This window comes from Triturus cristatus, chromosome 4_1 (assembly GCF_964204655.1).
Source record: "Triturus cristatus chromosome 4_1, aTriCri1.1, whole genome shotgun sequence".
Classification (NCBI taxonomy): domain Eukaryota; kingdom Metazoa; phylum Chordata; class Amphibia; order Caudata; family Salamandridae; genus Triturus; species Triturus cristatus.
Window position 1 is genome coordinate 667,250,763 of NC_140585.1, and position 19,285 is coordinate 667,270,047.

At 41.9% G+C, this 19,285-nt stretch overlaps 1 protein-coding gene across 15 annotated transcripts in view; it reads right to left on the reverse strand.

Annotated features, from left to right (window-relative positions):
* Positions 1-19,285, reverse strand: part of NRCAM (neuronal cell adhesion molecule) — a 971,555-nt gene that overhangs the window by 367,204 nt on the left and 585,066 nt on the right. For 12 of the 15 annotated variants that reach the window (XM_085653089.1, XM_085653092.1, XM_085653099.1 and 9 more), the window contains one exon: positions 18,810-18,883. The exons of the other annotated variants lie outside the window; for them this stretch is intronic. The gene's annotated coding sequence lies outside the window, so the exon portion shown is untranslated. The remainder of the gene's footprint in view (positions 1-18,809; positions 18,884-19,285) is intronic. 15 annotated transcript variants of the gene reach the window in all.

A 19,285-nucleotide genomic window follows, 5' to 3' on the forward strand; every position in this document is an offset into this window, starting at 1 on the left:
GCTGTACACTGACATAATGTAGCCGCCAAAGGCTAAGCAGTTTTTCCCTATTGTAATATAGTGGAAGAAACTCACCGGAGGGGAACTCGGCAGCATGGCCAGAGCCAGACGCCTCCGGGATGCTGACGGGCACAGAGGGCCTTGCCTTTGGCACACCAGCGGCGCGCCGAAGGCACATGTCCGTTTGCATCGGGAATATATAGGCTAATGCCTTTGATGAAACTGGACCGCTAATGCAGCTGAGGAAGCGGAAAATACGTGGGCGGAAGTGAGGAGCCCGATAGCAGCCCCAGCCCTCCGCACAATCGGCGTATCAGCCACGGCGGACCAGGACTGGAGAAAAAGCGAGATGTGAATCGGAGCAGCTAAGGAGGTGCAGGCAATCAGAATCAAGTAAAGTGCAAGTGCGCGCAGGTAGAAGAAATTGTTAAAAAGCACAGAGTAATTAAGACACAATATACAATTTAAAATGTATTAAAAACCTAGTAGCAGGGCTGGAAACACTAAATCTTACCGCTGTCAGCTGCACGCGTCTGTTTGCCTATGATGCAAACTGGACCGCTAATGCAGCTGAGGAAGCAGAAACTGCGTGGGAAACAGGGGCTCAAATTGGATCATAAATTCAAAGCTGTTCTGAACAGGGGCCCCCAAAATATGTTTGGCCCAGGGCCCCCAAAATCCTTAAGATGTCCCTGCATGCACCTCATCCAGATCTAGATGTGCAGTGCCTACCTGTGGCTCAACCCATCCAAGACAGAATTCCTGTTATTTGTCCAGGACAACTAGCAAGAAATACAACATACCTCGCTCACTGACATGAACCTTGACTGCTTCAAACTCCAAAATTCACTGAAAGCCAAGTCACTTAGATTCACCTCGAATACCAACCACACCCTCAAGGAACACATTGGCAAAACAAAAAAGACGGCCTAGTACCAGCTCTTTCTTTTAATGAAAATGAAGCCATTCCTTCTGGAAAGTGACATCTGAACAGCTGTTCAAGCCCTCGCATCTCTTGCATCTGAATGGTTTATGGCCTCTTAGCCTCCACGCTGGTACCCCTTAAGGTCAAAATACAAGCCACAGCATGATGGAAGAAATATGATCACATTACCACCATCCTGATGGATCTCCATTGTTCTCTCCTGTGTGCCTGTGAAGTGGTATTGTGACCTGTGAAGATTTGGACAACATTTCACAAACCCAGATGATGCTTCTCGCCTCTCCACTACTTTGCCCTGTGCTGATGAAGTGCCAAACCCAGAAACACGTGTTGGTATAGCATAATAATGTAAATCAGTTTTCTGTTTCTTTTAATAGAAAGGCAGTACAGAACAGTTGCTTACCTATACTGCCTTTCACATACACAGTTACTGACCCATACTGACACAAGCACTTAATCACCGACACAGCCATATAGACACTCACTCACCCATACAGCTTCTCACACACGCACTCACTACCCCATACAGGCAGTGACTCACCCACTCACTCATCCATACAGACAGTCACACACCTCCTCACCCACACACACAGACAACCATAGATAGTCAACCAATCAATCACCCATATAGTCATTCACGTACCCACTAACACACTAATACACCCACTTAGACATCAACTGACAGATACATTAACACAACCAGTCACTCAGCCATACATTCACTGAGACACCTAATCACTTACCTTTACAGTCAGTTAAGCACCCACTCAGTCATCCAAACAGTCACTCATACACCCAATGATTCACCAATACACCTAGGTATATATATTTAACACTCCTAAAAAAATTAAAACACTCACAGTCACTGGATGATATATTCTGTGATTGCAGCAATTAAATAATTTTCAATGAGTGGTGAAAAGGGCATTACAGAAACATACCAAAACTTAGGGCCTGATTCACAAAGAGTTTGCTGTGACACGTTTTTGGAGTAACCCTGAGTTACTCCTGAATTCCACAAGTAATAATTCATGAGTAAGTCAGTAGAACCTTAAGATTAAGTCACAACCACTCACAGCAATGTTTTTGTCAATTGAGTCCTAGGAATATTTGTAAACTATTGAAAAGACTTACTCCCGTGTACTTTCCAATGCAACATCAACATAAATACTATATCATACCTGGGTTTGGGTGTTGCGTAAGTGGTGAACTCGGAAAAAATGGTACATGACTAAAAGATGCAAATTTCCAAGCCAATGCATCTTTATACATGATTATATGTGCATATGACACCCTTCTTGGACTATTACAGATAGCATGCGGTAAATTGTGAAAAAACTCACAATTATTTTATTTAAAGACTGCACCAAAAAAATGTATATCATTAATCTATGCAACGAAAATTAGAAAATCAGTGTACACTAAAAATAATAAGTATAGATGAGTAAGTATCTAGGTCCCTAATCTGTCAATTACGATTTCACAGTCTTTGTTCAACACAAATGTATTTGACTGGGCATGGCCTGAGTACGCTAAAGTACTGTGCGATGCAGGGTAAATGCATAGAGATAGCGATTCTTGTCTTTTGTGTAGATGGAAAGATTGAGCTTTTAAAGGGCATAAAATAAAGAAACCAACATAACAGTTTTTCTTCGGTGTAAACAAAACACTCCTCTGAAATTTACCATCTAAATTGCTATGTATTTTATAGACAAAAAATGCGTGGAGGCTTGCACCCCACCCTCATTACAGCCTTAAGTAGCAAGCATTCTACTTGTAAACATAATCGATCTAAAAATACCGCTGTGTAGCTGCAGCTGAAATCTATTTTGTCTTTTTTAATCCCCACTTCGGTCCTTTGAGCAATAGTGAAAGAAGAAATATACTTAGCCAAATTAAGCTAAAATATTGTTTAAAGGAGTAAAAAGGAAAGGCTTCTCAGAGCACAAACTAAAACATACTATTGGATGAAAGGGAGGGGACCTCCTTTTAGAACATGCTGAACTTTCAGGGATGTGAATAGACAAAGGAAATGCATGCTACTGTAAATAAGAAATGTTACTCAACGCTTTACCACTGGCATCAGAGTTTATTCTATTGTTAGTTCTTTCTACAGCAAAAGCACACCAACGAATATGAGAATAAAAGTCTAAGAAAACATTTAAAAAGAAGGCAAATTATGGAAAGAGTATTTACCCAGCGTGAAATGGTGACCTGACAGTATGGTGATAGGGCAGTATAATCTGGAATTTTAACATATGCGGATCAATGTAAACTCACGGGTGTGCGTAAGGCATGTAAAGCTATAGTGCGCCTGCATTGGCATCAATGCTAATAAAGTCCCCTGGGATGACTGATGAGGTTCAGCAGTCCTCTCACAGATAGCTGCTTGTCTGACTCTCCATTCAGAATCTGTAAGTGGTCTTTATGTGAAACACAGAGGCATTTACCAAACATGAGAAGGCCCATTGACCCTGGTAGTGTGCCCTCAATTAACCCCGGAGAGCTAGTGTCATGATGACCAAATGTATCTTTCCCAGGGTTACAAGAAATTCGCCAGTTTTTCAACATTTTCATAAATAGCCATTCTGTGTTGTGCTTGTGTCAATATTTACACAGACTACCGTCTGTGCTGGCAAACTGTACCAGCTGCCACACAGACACCCCTTCTTATTCTATTACTTTATATCAACATCTATGAAGATACACTTTAAAGAAATACGATTTTGGGTGCACATTCTACCCAGCCAACACTTCTATACTTACTCTATGAATCGACATCTTCACAGACATTCCTGTACTACCATCTTCACAGACAACCCTCACGTCTCGCACTTCAGGATGAAAAGCTTCATATGACTCTCTTGTGTGCTGTGTCAACATAGACGGCCATTCACTAATTGTGTTCTGTACCATCGTCTTCACTGAACATCCTTTTGTGGTATCAACGTTTGCTAAGGAATCTTACTTCAAAGCGATTCCTTATAAATATATTCATAGCGAACTGTATTGTGCAGTATTTTTGTACTAGCCTCAACACAGACAATCCTGTGTTGAAAATCGGTATGAACGTTGATAACCCTTCTTTATTGACATGGAGATTAAGCAGCTGTTCTGTACTGCCTTTCCATTAAAAGAAACAGAAAACTGATCTACATTATTATGCTATACCAACAATTTGGTTCTGCAGTTTCCTATCACCATGCACAAAGACAGGCCTTATTTTGTGTCAAATTGTCAAAAATAACCTTTTGGGGTGAATATGGCTGGGGTCCTGTTAAGAGTTTTGGGATGGAGCTTTACTCTCTTCTCCATGACAGCCTGTTGGGCCTGTTGGAAGACCTTACAGGTTCAAGGCACAGCACATAGTGCAGAAACCATAGGCAGGCCACAGCAAAGAGAGACACACACTGAAGCTGGAGGGCCACGCAGCCACTGGATATTGAGAAAGAAGATAGGAGAACTGGGTAAATGCACACTTCTGTACACACCCTTTTACAATGCAATGGGTCATCCTGGGAATCATGACAACATTTGAGGGCAATTTATGTCCCATTTCAACTTCAGCAATGCTACCTAGCTGAGCGATAACAAGGATTGGTATGAGGCTGTCAACTGAGGTTTGAGAGGATGCTGACAGGTGGCTATGTGGAATTAGGATGGTATCTGCACTCTCTATCTTATGGTAAATGTGATCATCTATATGCTCCTTATTTACATTCATTGCTCGTAGAGCGACTGTATTTTTGCATATGCCAACAAACTTGGTTCTGAAAAACATATACAAAGCAGAGCTCATGTACAGTGATTGTGTGCTAACATCTTCATCTTCATAGACAATCCTTCCAGAAATGTAACTCGATCCCCCCTACACATATAAGTACAGTGATGCTCTGTCAACATCTGCACGATCACCCATAACTGTGATTTATCTGATCCTTTCCCGCCAGTGAATATGCTTTCACATTATTTAGAAAAGGATAGGCATTCTTGATTCTTGTTGCCTGAGGACATTTTGTTCTAGCATAAACCACTCTTTGTGCAAAGACATTCTTCGACCTTTGCGCAGGACGGGCTCCTCCCCAGTGGGGCACGAGCGACCTTTAAGATGAGCAGTCCAGCATCTCTCACTTCTGCGTCGTACAGTAAATTGAAAGTCCGATATAAACAAATTATAACTGAAATCTATCAATTGCACGACTGACGGGACAAGCACCCAGAGAACCGGGAGCCGGCACTTCTAAAGAAGTGAAGCAGAATGTTTCTAAAATTCAGATAAACAGCCAGTCTTCCCTCTCATGGCCTAGTTATACATGCACAGAAACATGCAGATTCCAACACCCAGGCATAATGTGATCCCTGTAAACGTATTTTTAAAAGTAAATTACGTATAATGTCTTTTGGCAGTTCAAAAGTACATAACTTTTCTCAAAAATCTGTTTCAGATAGTGATGGCTAGGGCCAGATAAGAAAACATTTTTGACAGGTGCTATTTCATGCCCTAGTTGGTAAGAAAGGCATTGCTTGGTGCAAACACCTTTTTACATGTTGGTTACTGGCGGTGGTAATGTGTGACAAGAATGTTTGTGCATGTTTGCTCATTCTCAATTTGTTGTGGTGATGTGTTTTGTGGGTTTTTTGTGTTGTGTGCTTTTCTGCTGCATTATCGACCTGTACTGTTGCATTGTACTGTGGTTCTTGTGTTACATTCATGTTTTAACTGTTTTGTTATTTTGTACCAATGTTATGTTTGGATTGTATTCGTATGCTGCTTTGTGTAAATTATTGGGTTATGTTCTGTAATTTTCTTTAGAGAAATCAACAAATGCTGTTACATTTCCAGCCAAATGAAGCTCCTGCCTCTACATTTCCCCTGACAAGCAACCATTTACAACTAAAGCGCTACTGCAGCTCTGCCCCCAATTAAGACATGAGTAACCCCACAACTGAGCCAGACGCCATTCTTAAATTTCTACTCCCAGTGCTCACTTTGCAAAACAGCATTAGAGCATCCACTTCCTGGCTACCAAATATTAACTCTATATTTGATCAAGCACAGACAACCAATAGACCTGCCTTACAGTTAACTTTGTTACATTAATTGTTAGAATTGTAGATAAAGTTTGTGAAACTTAATAATATTGGTCAATACATTTTGATGACATGCACAATATGGGGAATAAATGGCAGCAGCGAGCTCCTATGAAAAACGTCTAAAACACACACACACACAAACACACACACACACATATATATATTCACTGAAAAAAACATAGGTTTCAGGCCTGATATAGTTAGGAATTAGCAATTAAAAAATCTTTGAAATTCACTGAAAAAAACCATAGGTTTCAGGCCTGATATAGTTAGGAATTCGCATTTAAAAAACCTTTGAAATTCACTGATAAAACCATAGGTTTCAGGCCTGATATCGTTAGGAATTAGCATTTAAAAAAACTTAGAAATTCACTGAAAAAACAATAGGTTTTAGGGGTGTTATAGCTAGCTGGACATTTCACTTGAACAAAACCATTGAAATTCTTCCGATATAGTTAGTTGTACTAACTACATCTCGCGCGCCCGCAATCCACTGCTGATGATGTCACATATTACATCATTCATGACATGGTCAGTGACATCATTGATGACATCTCAAATGACATCACTGATGACATCACTGATGACATCATCCATTGAATGTGGTTTGGTTCGTTATTTAAATATGTATTATATATCTAGCAATTTGCATTGAAGAATGAATGGATATATAAATATAAATATCTGGATGGAGGATTTAGTAGCAGTGTGATTGACTGTTTACTTGACTAATTTATAGTGTCTCACTAAATATATTGGAGAGTGACTAAACTGTGTGAATATCTGTATCACTTTGTCAGTTGTTGTGTAAACTGCTGCACCAGTTGGTTACTAGCTACGTGAAAGTCTATATTATTTATTGATTAGTAAACTGAGTATTTGTATGGGTGAGTGAATGTGTATGTGGCTCGGTGGGGGGTGTGTGACTGCCCAAAAATATGTGAATAGTTGATTCAGTAGGTATATGAAGTTAAAACTACATGTTATAACAGTTGTTTGGGTGAGTGAATATCTTTATGGGTGTGGCGATGAGCAAATATATGTCTCTATGGTACATGTCCAACAAATTAGAAAAATAAAAGCCAGTGTATGTGTCAGTTGTTGTATATAAATAAGTATACACGAGACTCAGTGATCGTATGAGTGACTGTATGGATAACTGTATACTTGTAATAGTGTTTTTATAACACACTAAGTATGAGTTATTATCTATATGAATAGATGAAGTGGTGGTTTTTATAAGTGTATAGCTAAGTAAAAGTAAGTATGATCCATTGTTTGCATAACTGAGTAGGATGACTTCATAAGTGATTAGGATGTGTGCTGGTGTGTAATGTCGATGTAGGTGTATAAGTATATTTGATAGTGTTCTATTGATCATTGACAGCATGTATGAGTGAATCTATAGGTAAGTGATTACATTTGTGTATAGATCTAGGAATCACTGAGTGGGTGTTTAGAAAGTTGTATTGGTGTGTCAATGGTTTTAAATCTGGCACTCTGTATTTTACAGTGAGTGATGAAAGGTTATACTAGTGTATGATGAGGTATATTCCTAACTATATCAGGCCTGAAACCTATGGTTTTTTCAGTGAATTTCAAAGGTTTTTTAAATGCTAATTCCTAACTATGTCAGGCCTGAAACCTATGGTTTTTTCAGTGAATTTCAAAGGTTTTGTAAATGACAATTTTTAATGTATTCATTGTTATACTGATTATTTTGATACTGATTTACTACATTTTGTAAACTGTTTATTTTTTGATATTTTATTTTTTTAATTACATTATACATTACAATACAAAATAAACTTTTTCAGAATGAATTACTTTAGTTTAAATACTTTGCAAATAGGCAATATACTTTTAAGTACAGTAGTTACAGTTGTTGCAATGGGCAACACAATTTCAAACACAAAGCAACATTGAGCTCAATGTGAATTTCTAGTCAAATGCAATTAGTTTCTTTATGGATTACTTTTCTAACCAGAGGACTGGATCCTAGATTCAGTCCTTGGACATCTCCTGTAAACAGTTGAGTAAAAGCCTTTTGGTTACAGTAGTGATTTTTAAGGAATATTATTGTATTTTAAAAGTTGACACAGAAAATTTTTCACATAGAATCACCAATGTTATCCTATGGCAGAAAATTCACTTAGCAGGTAAGTAGTGTTATCGTTACTTTTTTTTACTCAGTGGTGGATCCTGGATCCAGCACTGGCCAATCTCCTGTAAACAGTTGAAAGAATGTGTTTAAGTCATACAGACGATTTTTTAGGAATAATTTTAGTTTGTGAAAATAGATACTTTGAAACTTTTCTGGTGAAAACCACACAATGGATTCCTATGGAAGGAAATACAAGTTACTGGTAAGTACGCTTAGAATTATTTTTCAGGGTCAGTGCTGGTCTAAAAGATGCAGCACTGGGTTCTCTCCTGATAACAGCTGAGTAAATCGGAATTCGGAGTTCGGCTGATTTGAGAGGAATATTTTGTGAGTTTAAAAAATGGACACATAGAAACTCTTCTGGTGAAAACCACACAGTGGATTCCTATGGAAGGAAATATAAGTTACTGGTAAGTACGCTTAGAATTACTTTTCAGAGTCAGTGCTGGGCTAAAAGATGCTAAAAGATGCGCCAGGGGGCGCGTTTGCAGAGTGGTGTAAGGAGGGGGCGTGGCCTCCGGCCCGATCCCGGTCTTTTTTTTTTTCTTCTTTTTTTTAGAAGGGGGGCTGTGTAGCCCCCATTCTTTTTCCAATTTTGTGGCCCTGGGGACCCCATCCCCCAGGGCCTGCGTGGTCCCCCTCCCGAGGCCATAATTTACCCCGGGGACCCCATTCCCCGGGGCATGGCCCTTTTTCTTTTTTTTTCTTTTTTTATGGAGTGGTCTGCGTAGCCCCCCTCCTCTGGCCACTTTAAGGCCCCGGGGACCCCATCCCCCGGGGCTGGCCATTGTTTTTTTATTTTTTTATCTGGGAGGGGGGCCATGTGGCCCCCCTCCTGGGCCATTTATGGCCCCGGGGACCCCATCCCCCGGTGCATGGCCTCTGTTTGGGGCCATGGTGGGGTCCCCAATCCCCCCCACGGTCCCAGCCGGCTCCCGCGTCCTGCGGGAGCCAGCATTGCTTTTCCACATGAGGAGCAGCTAACATGCTGCTCCCCATGTGGAAAAGCAATCAGCTTTGCTTCATTGAAGCGAGAGCAGGTTTCCCTGCTCTCGCTTCAATGAAGCAAAGCAGTTTGCAATGACAGGGCGGGAGCCTCATTGCAAACTACAGTGTCCCGGGGGTGGGCACCCCGGGACACTGCAGGAACCGGCCCTGGGGGGTGGCGGTCCCCAGGGCCTATTCAAGGCTCCAGGAAAAGTTCAAGGCTCCGTTGAAAAGTTGTCCCGGGAGAGCCTGAGAGCCCCCCATCCCAAATTACTTCAAGCCCCGGGGGTGGCGGTCCCCGGGGCTTGGGGGGCTGCGAGCCCCCCCACCCATTTTCAAGAAGCCCCTGGGGTGGCGGTCCCCGGGGCAGTGTGGGGGGGATTGGGACCCCCCACACACTTTTTTAAAATTCTGCCCCTAGGATTTGGCCCCCCCGGTGGCCAATTTCTAAAGAAGCGCAGGAGCCCCGCGCTTCTTTTTTTAAAATTTTCGGCAGAAATTTGCACTGGGTGCGCGAATCTCGCCGATTTTTTTATTTTAAAAATGCTTTTTTGGCCCTGGGGGTCCTTGTGGGACCCCCTGAGCAGGCCTAGGGGGTCAGGGTGTTTTTGCGTTTTTCGCGTTGTTTTATAGGTTTATTGTGCCTCGGTTCTACCAAGGCACAAGATGGCTGCCAACACTTCCTGATCTGGAGTGTTGACAGCCAATGAGAATACAGCTTGTGCACGGCTGGGTGCGTGCTGGGTGCGGGGAGGGTGCGCGGATCCTCCGAGGCCTTAGATATATCTATGATTTTACTTTTGATTTTCTCAGGAACTACTGAACATATTTACACCATTTAAGCAAAAGGCATGAGTCTGAACTGAGGACTACCTCTTTGCCAAATTTGGTGTCATTCCGTTCAGCAGTTCCGGCTGTAGCTGCGTCAAAAGGTCCTATGGGAAAATGCATGGAGAAAATGCGTTTTGGGATCCCCCTTTTTTCTCGGCCCCCGCTTGACAAATCACCGTGAAATTTTCAGGATAGGAGCAGACCGGAGCTGGCCAAAAGTTTGAAAAATTTCGCGAAGATTCGTCAATCGGCGCCAACGTTATTTCAAATAGAATGTTGCGCATTTCCTGTGGAAAATAGGTCCTAACTATATCTACCTACTGGCGACCGCCAGTAGGTAATGTGTGTGTGTGTGTGTCTATATATATACTATATATAGACACACACATATACATATGTGTGTGTGTCTATATATAAATGCACACACATCAGTAGCGGTCCGTGGAGGGAGTTCCGTGGGGCGGTGAGACGGGGCGGGGGAGGGGCAGGGTGGCGGAATGTAAACACCGGAATATGAATGAACGGAGGTAAGTACACATTTAAATAAATAAAACGAATTCCTTTGCGCGTGCTGCATCGCATTTTGCGATGCAGCGCGCGCAACAAAATTTGTTTTATTTATTTAAATGTGTACTTACCTCCGTTCATCCATATTTCGGTGTTTACATTCCCCCGCCCCGCCTCACCGCCCCACGGAACTCCCTCCACGGACCGCTACTGACACACACATATATATATATATTCACTGAAAAAACCATAGGTTTCACACATGTTATAGTTAGCTGGACATTTTACTGATAAAAAACCAATGAAATTCCCCCGTTATAGTTAGTGCAGGCAACTATAACTCACGCGACCGCAATCCTCTGCTGATGCTAATACTGTATTTAGACACTTATTTGCCCATGTCTTCTTCCATTAAATTTTAGCTATACATATATTACAAATTTTTTTTTTTCATAAAGACACATATGTCATCAGCAGAGGATTGCGGTCGCGTGAGTTATAGTTGCCTGCACTAACTATAACGGGGGAATTTCATTGGTTTTTTATCAGTAAAATGTCCAGCTAACTATAACATGTGTGAAACCTATGGTTTTTTCAGTGAATTTGCAAGGTTTTTTAAATGCTAATTCCTAACTATAACGTGTGTGAAACCTATGGTTTTTTCAGTGAATTTGTACGTTTTTTTAAATGCTAAGTTACTTTACGCCATTCGTGGCGTGCGCGCCCACTTAACGCAGTTCGTTCTGTGCGCGCACGGTGAGCACGCGGTGCGCTTCGCGCCCCGCGCGCCCACTTTACGCAGTTAGTGCCATGCACGCACCGCGTGCCCACGTTACGCTGGATGGACCATGTACGCACGATGCGCTTCGCGCACCATGCGCACATGGAGGACATATTATGCGCTTTGTTGTGAAAGGGATTCTTTTACTTTTTCATATTATAGATATGCCATGCACAAATTTTGCCCTTCGGGCACCATTTGCACACGGGGTAGGGAAAGTGTGGATAATTATTTTTTTTAAAATAATTTTTACCGTACGCGTACGGTAAGCGTAATCGGCGATTTTTCAAAAAATAAACAAATTGAATTTTTGGCCTTGGGAGTTCTTTGGGGACACCTTAAGCAAGGCTAGGTGGTTAGGAGCTGTCTAAACAGCCCCTTTACAGGTTTTTTGCCTTTGTTTTTCCTCTCCCCCTCAGAGTGCGAGAGAGAAAATGGCGGCCGCCGCTTCCTGGTTTCGACCGATTCGAATGTTTACTAAGATATAACAGCCAATCAGAATCGCGCTCGCGCACGTCATCGTGCGCGTACGGTAAGCTTACCGTAAGCGCACCGTAAGCGCACCGTAAGCTGCCACAGATATATATATTGATTTAAATGCTATTATAATGCTGAACAGAATTACTTGAAATTTGGCAGAGAGGCAGTCCTCAGGTCAGGGAAGTGCCTTTTGCAGGTCTGGTGTCAATCTGTTCAGTAGTTCCTGAGAAAATAGTATTTAAAAGCATATAAATATCTATAAGCGCGCACCGTGCACGCACCGTGCACGCACGTGCGAGGACCCTAACGTGCGCGAGCGTAATTCTGATTGGTGGTTACATGTTAGTCAACGTTCGAATCGGTCGAAATCAGGAAGTGTCGGCCGCCATTTTGTTTGTTTTCAGTGCGAGAGTGAAAAAGGAAGGTGGCGAACATGAAGAGGGGGCAGGGTAGAGAGGTCCTGACCCCCTCGCCTTTGTCAGGGGGTCCCTGAATGACCCCGAAGGCAGAAAAAAAATATATATTTTTTTTTAAAAATCGTGAAAAACCAAAAAAAAAAAAATACTATTTTAATACGTAGTTTATTGTAAAATAAATATATAAAAAAAATAATAATACATAAATAAATTAGCATTTAAAAAAACGTACAAATTCACTGAAAAAACCATAGGTTTCACACACGTTATAGTTAGGAATTAGCATTTAAAAAACCTTGCAAATTCACTTAACAAACCATAGGTTTCACACATGTTATAGTTAGGTGGATATTTCACTCGTAAAAAAACAATGAAATTCCCCCGTTATAGTTAGTTCAGATAACTATAACTCGCGCGACCGCCACTCTATCACAAGGATGATGTCATCAGTGATGTCATGAGTGATGCCACTGACCATGTCATGAGTGATGTAATATGTGACATCATGAGCAGTGGATTGCGGACGCGCGAGTTATAGTTATCTGAACTAACTATAACGGGGGAATTTCATTGTTTTTTTACGAGTGAAATATCCACCTAAATATAACATGTGTGAAACCTATGGTTTTTTAAGTGAATATATATATATATATATATATATATATATATATATATATATATATTATCTACTGGCGGTCGCCAGTAGATAGTTATGGTTAGGACCGGGTTCCTATAGGAAATCTGAAAATTCAATTTTGAATAACTTTGGCCCCGGTTGACTTATCTTCGTGAAATTTTCAAAACTAATGGGGCGCTCCGCTCAGCTCCTACCCTGAAAGTCTCGGGGTGATTCGTCAAGCGGGGGCTGAGAAAAAAGGGGGGTCCCAAAACACGTTTTCCCCATGCATTTTCCCATAGGACCTTTAGTCGAAGGTACAGCCCGAACGGCTGAACAGAATTACTTGAAATTTGGCAAAGAGGTAGTCCTCAGGTCAGACATGTACCTTTTGCATATATGGTGTCAATCTGTTCAGTAGTTCCTGAGAAAATTGCAGTTAAAAGTACATAAATATCTCTATGCGCGCACCGTGCGCGCACGGTGCGCGCACCAAATGCCTGCGAGCGTAATTCTGATTGGTGGTTAGATGTCAGTCAACATTCCAATCGGTCGAAATCAGGAAGTGTCAGACGCCATTTTGTGTGTGACAGTGAAAAAGAAAGGTGGAGAATGTGAAAAGGGGGCAGGGCAGAGAGTTCCTGACCCCCTAGCCTTTGTCAGGGGGTCCCTGAAGGACCTCCGAAGGGTGAAAAAAACATTTAATTTTTTTTCAAAAAATCGCGGGGTGCGGGCACGGTGCGCGCACCCCCCCAGCCGCCATTTTGAGTTTTAGAGGCAGAAGAGAGTTAAAAACACAAGTGGAGAACGTGAAATGGGGGCAGGGTAGAGAGTCCCTGACCCCCTAGACCTTCTCAGGGGGTCCCTAAAGGACCTCGTAAATCAAAAAAACCCATTTGGTTTAATAAAAAAAATTGCCGGTGCGCGCACGGTGCGCGCACGGTGCGCGCACGGTGAAAAACCCTTAAAAATTTTATTAAAAAGTTTTTAGAATATATTAACTATGCTGTTCAACTTTATCCAAATTAAAAAAAAAAAGAGCTGAGCCATTCCATATTACAGGATACAGTCAATCTATAACTATATACATAGGTAGTTTATGGTAAAATAAATATATAAAAAATATAATAATACATACATAAATTAGCATTTAAAAAACCTTACAAATTCACTAAAAAAACCATAGGTTTCACACACGTTATAGTTAGAATTAGCATTTAAAAAACCTTGCAAATTCACTGAAAAAACCATAGGTTTCACACATGTTATAGTTAGCTGGACATTTCACTCGTACAAAACCATTGAAATTCCCCCGTTATAGTTAGTTCAGCTAACTATAACTCGCGCGACCGCAACCCACTGCTGATGACGTCACATATTACATCACTCATGACATGGTCAGTGACATCACTCATGACATCACTGATGACATCTCAAATGACTCACTTATAGAGTCAGTTACGCACCTAGAAAATCATCCATTCACACACTTGTACAGCCACTCATTCTTCCACAGGCCTTTCCCTATATATATTATACATATTTAAACTTTACAGAAACACACACTCACTGGATGACATCATCAGTGATGTAATATGTGACGTCATCAGCAGTGGATTGCGGTCGCGCGAGTTATAGTTAGCTGAACTAACTGACTAACTGAATATATATATAGATAGATATATACACACACTACCCAGTGGTGGTTATAGTTAGAATTGTGTTTCCATAGGAAATGCATTTTTTTGTGTCGCTTATAACTATGGCTCCATTTGGCGAATCTCCACGGAACCTACCAAAAAAGGGATCTTTTGTGCCTAGTTTGCACATGGAAAGTTTGGGGATGATGTGTGAAGTGGGGGCTGATAAAAAGGGGGGTCCCAAATTCATTTTCCCCATTCCCCCATTCATTTAACCAAAGGGACTTTAGGCACAGCTACAGCCTAAAATGCTGAACGGATTTACACCAAATGTGGCATAAAGCTAGAGCCAGCTCCAGAAAGAGTGCTTTTTGAGCTATTAATGAAAAAATAACTTTGTGTATATAGGGAAGTGGATACTCTGCAGATTCCGACAGATCTCAAACTGAGATTTGATTTTCCTGCCACCACCTCAACCAGGAACTAGTGGTAGCCATCTTAGGACACAGTTCTCGAAAAAAATGCAAAAAAAAGAGACAAGGGGACAGGGTAGGAATACCCTGACCCCTTAGGTCTGGTGGTGGGGGCCAAAGGCTGTGCAGAGATGCATGCCGGGGACATGAGTTATATTTACTTTAGGGCATGAGTCATAGGGTCTCGAGATAACTCTAACTATAAATTGGTGAATTTCAGTGGTTTTTAGTGTTGAAAACTGAACATTTCACTTAACTATAATGTTACTTTAACCTGGGAGGGGGGTGGGTGGGTCGTGTGTTTGCGTGTGTTTTATACATTTTTTCTTAGGAGCTCGTCGCAAGTGCTACCGAATATCAAGGATGTCAAATGCTATGGTTGCCTGTTCTTGATTCCACCTCATGCTCCTTTCTTCCTTCACCCTACGCTTCTAGTTCCGCAGAATTGCTTTTATCCCTGCTTTTTTCAGCCGGTATCAATTAAGTTCCTCCTCCATCAGCTTCCTTCTCCCTATCCTGCCTGGCTGCCTCGCTCTCTGTCAAAGCCTGATGATGGAAAGTGAGTGTAGGTCTCCAAAAATGCACCACCTGCAAACACCTGTAATGGACTTGCAGCCGTGTCTACACGCATCCAGTAGCCATTTTCGTTTGAATGCCCTTTATTTGGGGGTTATCTGCCCTGACTTACACACAAAGGTCACAATGTGACCTTGATTGCTGCAGGTTTTACACGCATCCGTCGAGTACAGTGTATTTCAGAAGAAAATAGAGACGTTGTTTGCAACATCATAAAGTACCGTTATCTTCTGCTTTTTGCATGTTTCTCTCTGCAAATTGCACACTTGTTGAAGTGGCAGAACAGAGAACGGAAGACAGGAGCTGGTGCCAGCGTCACTACCCACGCCATGACAGCTGGAGGACAGGAGTCGCCTTTCCTAACAGACCGAGTACAGTTCTTTGACGGCACTTGAGATTTCCACACTAGATTTTTCCCGGCATAAATCATGCATTGTCTCCCAGACGGTTTGGTTTCTCGGAAGCCTTTGTGGGCTGGAAGCAGGATTGCATCTCCGCTCTGCGGCGGTCAGACTCGAGGGGAGTCAAAAAAGAAAGAATGCAAATCAAAGCAAAGAACATGCAAGAGTCTTTTTAAAATGGGGGTGCCGTCTCAGAGACTCCCAGCCCAGGGCTTAGTTTATTAAGACATGCAAGTGCAGGGGTCCAAAGCAAGGGAGTGGTCGGAAAAATGAACTACCCCTCACTTTGAACCATGTCCAAAATAGCTCTCAGCAAGTAGATGAGTAAAGTGAACTCGAGGGAGCAGATGATAATTGTTTTAAGATTGCACTCCAGCGGGAATTTAGATATTCTTAAATTCCTTCCTTCCTTCTCTCTAACCTTCCAGGAGTCTTTCATCCTTCTTTCTCTCCATCCTTCTATCAGTCTTTTTCCATCTTCCATCTTTCTTTATTTCCATCTGTTTTGTACTTTCTGTCCATCAATATTTGTTTCTCTTTTCCACGTCTTTTGTTTTTCCATATTTCTTATCTTTTTATTCACTCTTCCTTCTCTCCATCTTTCTTAGTGTGATCCTTCCTTTTTTTTGGTCTATCATCCATGACTCTCTCATCCATACTTCCTTCTCTCCTCCACTCACCCAAAAACCCATCATTCTTTCTTTCTGTTCAGAACGCTATCTTTTCTCTCCATCCGTTCTTTTCTCAATTGAACTATCATCCATCCTTCTCTCTATTCACCCTTTTTTGCATCGATCTCTTCACCCTCGTTCCCATTCTGCATCCACTGCATCCATTCATCCATCTCCCCATCCATCCCCCTCATCCTTCTCTCCAGACATCATTTCATCCAAGCTGCTAAAGTGGAGGGTTAATGATGCCCCTGGACCATAATTGTTCTTGAGAGACTGCCGCCAATGTTGCTAAACACTGGGATTGCAGAAGAAAGAGTGCCTACTTTTGCTTCCATCTCAGCCTCTTCCAACACTTCCTGTCTCTTTCTCTCACAAGTTTTTTTTCATCTCTGCTTTCTCCCTTGATAATTTTTCCTGGATTTCTCTTTATACTCCTTTCTGTTACCTCTCTCATTACTGTGAAGCGCTCTGATACCTCTCGGGGTCTCGTTTGTGCTATACAAAACTTTATAAATAAAATAAAATAAAATAAAATGAATCCCTGTTGCCTTTCTCCTTCTGTGGGGCGAATTCTAATGACGAAAAATAACCCCAGTTCTCAAAAATCAGCGCCAGGGTCTGCAACCTACAACTACTAGCACAATTTAAGCGCTGCCCCAACCTATGTTTGTTTATACAGGGTATTTGTATGTTGCTTGTCATTAATTTCCGTATTTTGCCTCCCCATTAAATTTTACATTAACATAAAACATTTCCTACTATGAATGCTGAATCTTACACTTGTTGCCACTAGAAACACAACACTCCCATGAATTCCTATGTAATCACATGCAGCCCCTATCTTCAGTGTCCTTTCATCGTGAGTCGTCATTGGGCAGTTATGGGGTAATACTGACCCCTCATGTAGTAACAGGTGCACACACACTTCTACGTAAATGACACTAGTGCTGCGTATCCGGTGTGTTTATGCACATTACGACTTTGGAAAGTAAGTATTTGGGAAAATGCATAAATAAATTGTGTTTGCCCCCATTTTCTCTATTTTAGTATCCCTCTAAACCAATGTTTTGCATAGGCAATTAACTACCCATGGAAATATCGGAGTGCGATTTGTGATCAATTCATAATGGTACAAGTGCTTAAAGAGATGCAAATGTTATTTGTAAACATGTGAGCATATATTGTCACATCTAAAAGACCATATTAATCAGGGGTGGGCAGAATATTTAATTCCACCCATGGAATTGGTAGAATTTGGCAACTCCACGTCACTCTAGTAATGCGGAGTTCCGGCGAATTCTGCCAATCGCCGCGTGGCAAAATTCTTTTCCTGCGAGACGCCAGAAAATGCAAGCTGGACAGCGTGAGCAAGAGTTAGCATCCCCCAGCATGATCTAACGTGGGCTGTCACAAGCTGTCAGAGGGCTGCTTTGAGTAGATTTCTGTCGCTCGAGTAGATTTTGTACTCAAGGAGCCGCAAAATCAATTCGAATGACCAAGCGCTCTTGCATGATGCCACACCTGCTGATTTTTCAGTGCTGCTCACGGTAGAGCCACTAAATTTCAGCGCGAGCAGTGCTACTTGCATATTTTCCACCAGTTGGCAGAATCTTACAGAGTTTTTGAGTAGTTCCGTGTAATTTTGCATAGTGAAGTTCCACAATTTTCGCCCACCTCTAATATTATTCTAAGAGATCTGTTCAGTCCCTGGCCCTTCCAGTGTCCCCTCTCAATGGAGTTAAGGAGCCATTTTAGAAACCACTGTTAATAGACTGAACCAGGAAAGAATGTTGCCCAAGCAGACGTATAATAAGTTGGCGTTCGTGGCTTTGGTTTCCTGGCACACTGGCACGACATAGAGCTGTAAAGCCGATGGCCTTCAGCATCTTGTTGAGTATTGCAGCGCCCTGAATGTTTCAATTTGATAACACAACCCTGTAAGATTTACACATTTTTCAGAAACTTGAAAGCAGTGGCCGCAGCATCCCTGAATTTCAATTTTACTGCGATAAGCCTAGTTCAGTAATTTGACGACAACTAAAGGTGACATTTTCAAATTCACAATCTTGCTTTTGCCTTCATGCCTGAATGTACTACCAGCTATGTGGCACAAATGATTCATCGTGGTATTACTACAACACGGATCTGACATGGCATGTTGCGCTTGTCATGAAATCACGTCTTCTCTAAAATGCGGCGCGCAGATTAGAAAAAAGAAGCTCCTACCTTTGTGAAACAATTTCCAGCAGAAAATAGTCCTTTATTCCGCGAGTCTCGTTGTCATAACTGTGTCAGGTAAGCTAAACAGAAGGATAAAGATGGTCACTGAAAAGAAGCTCTCAGGAAGAAATAGCGAGAGAATGTTTTATCTCATCTTCACACAGGCATTTAGAAGTGCAATCCAACAGGCTGTGAGATATGGTCAATTGCAGCTAAAAGGTAAATATGTGTCAGGTTCACCTACGCGTCAGCAGACTTGTGCAGTCGAAATCCACGCAGATCGGCGTGAACAGCACCGAGCATGCGGGACTTGTATACACCAATGGGACCTGGCCACTTGTGAAGCCGTTTGTGCAATGCATCTCTGGACCATTACTAAGGAGGCAGTAACTGGGGTTGATGACTGGCCACGCTATAATTATAAATATGGTCATTAAAGGTGCACACCGATCATTTTCAAACGAAGCCAGTTTTTATTTCAG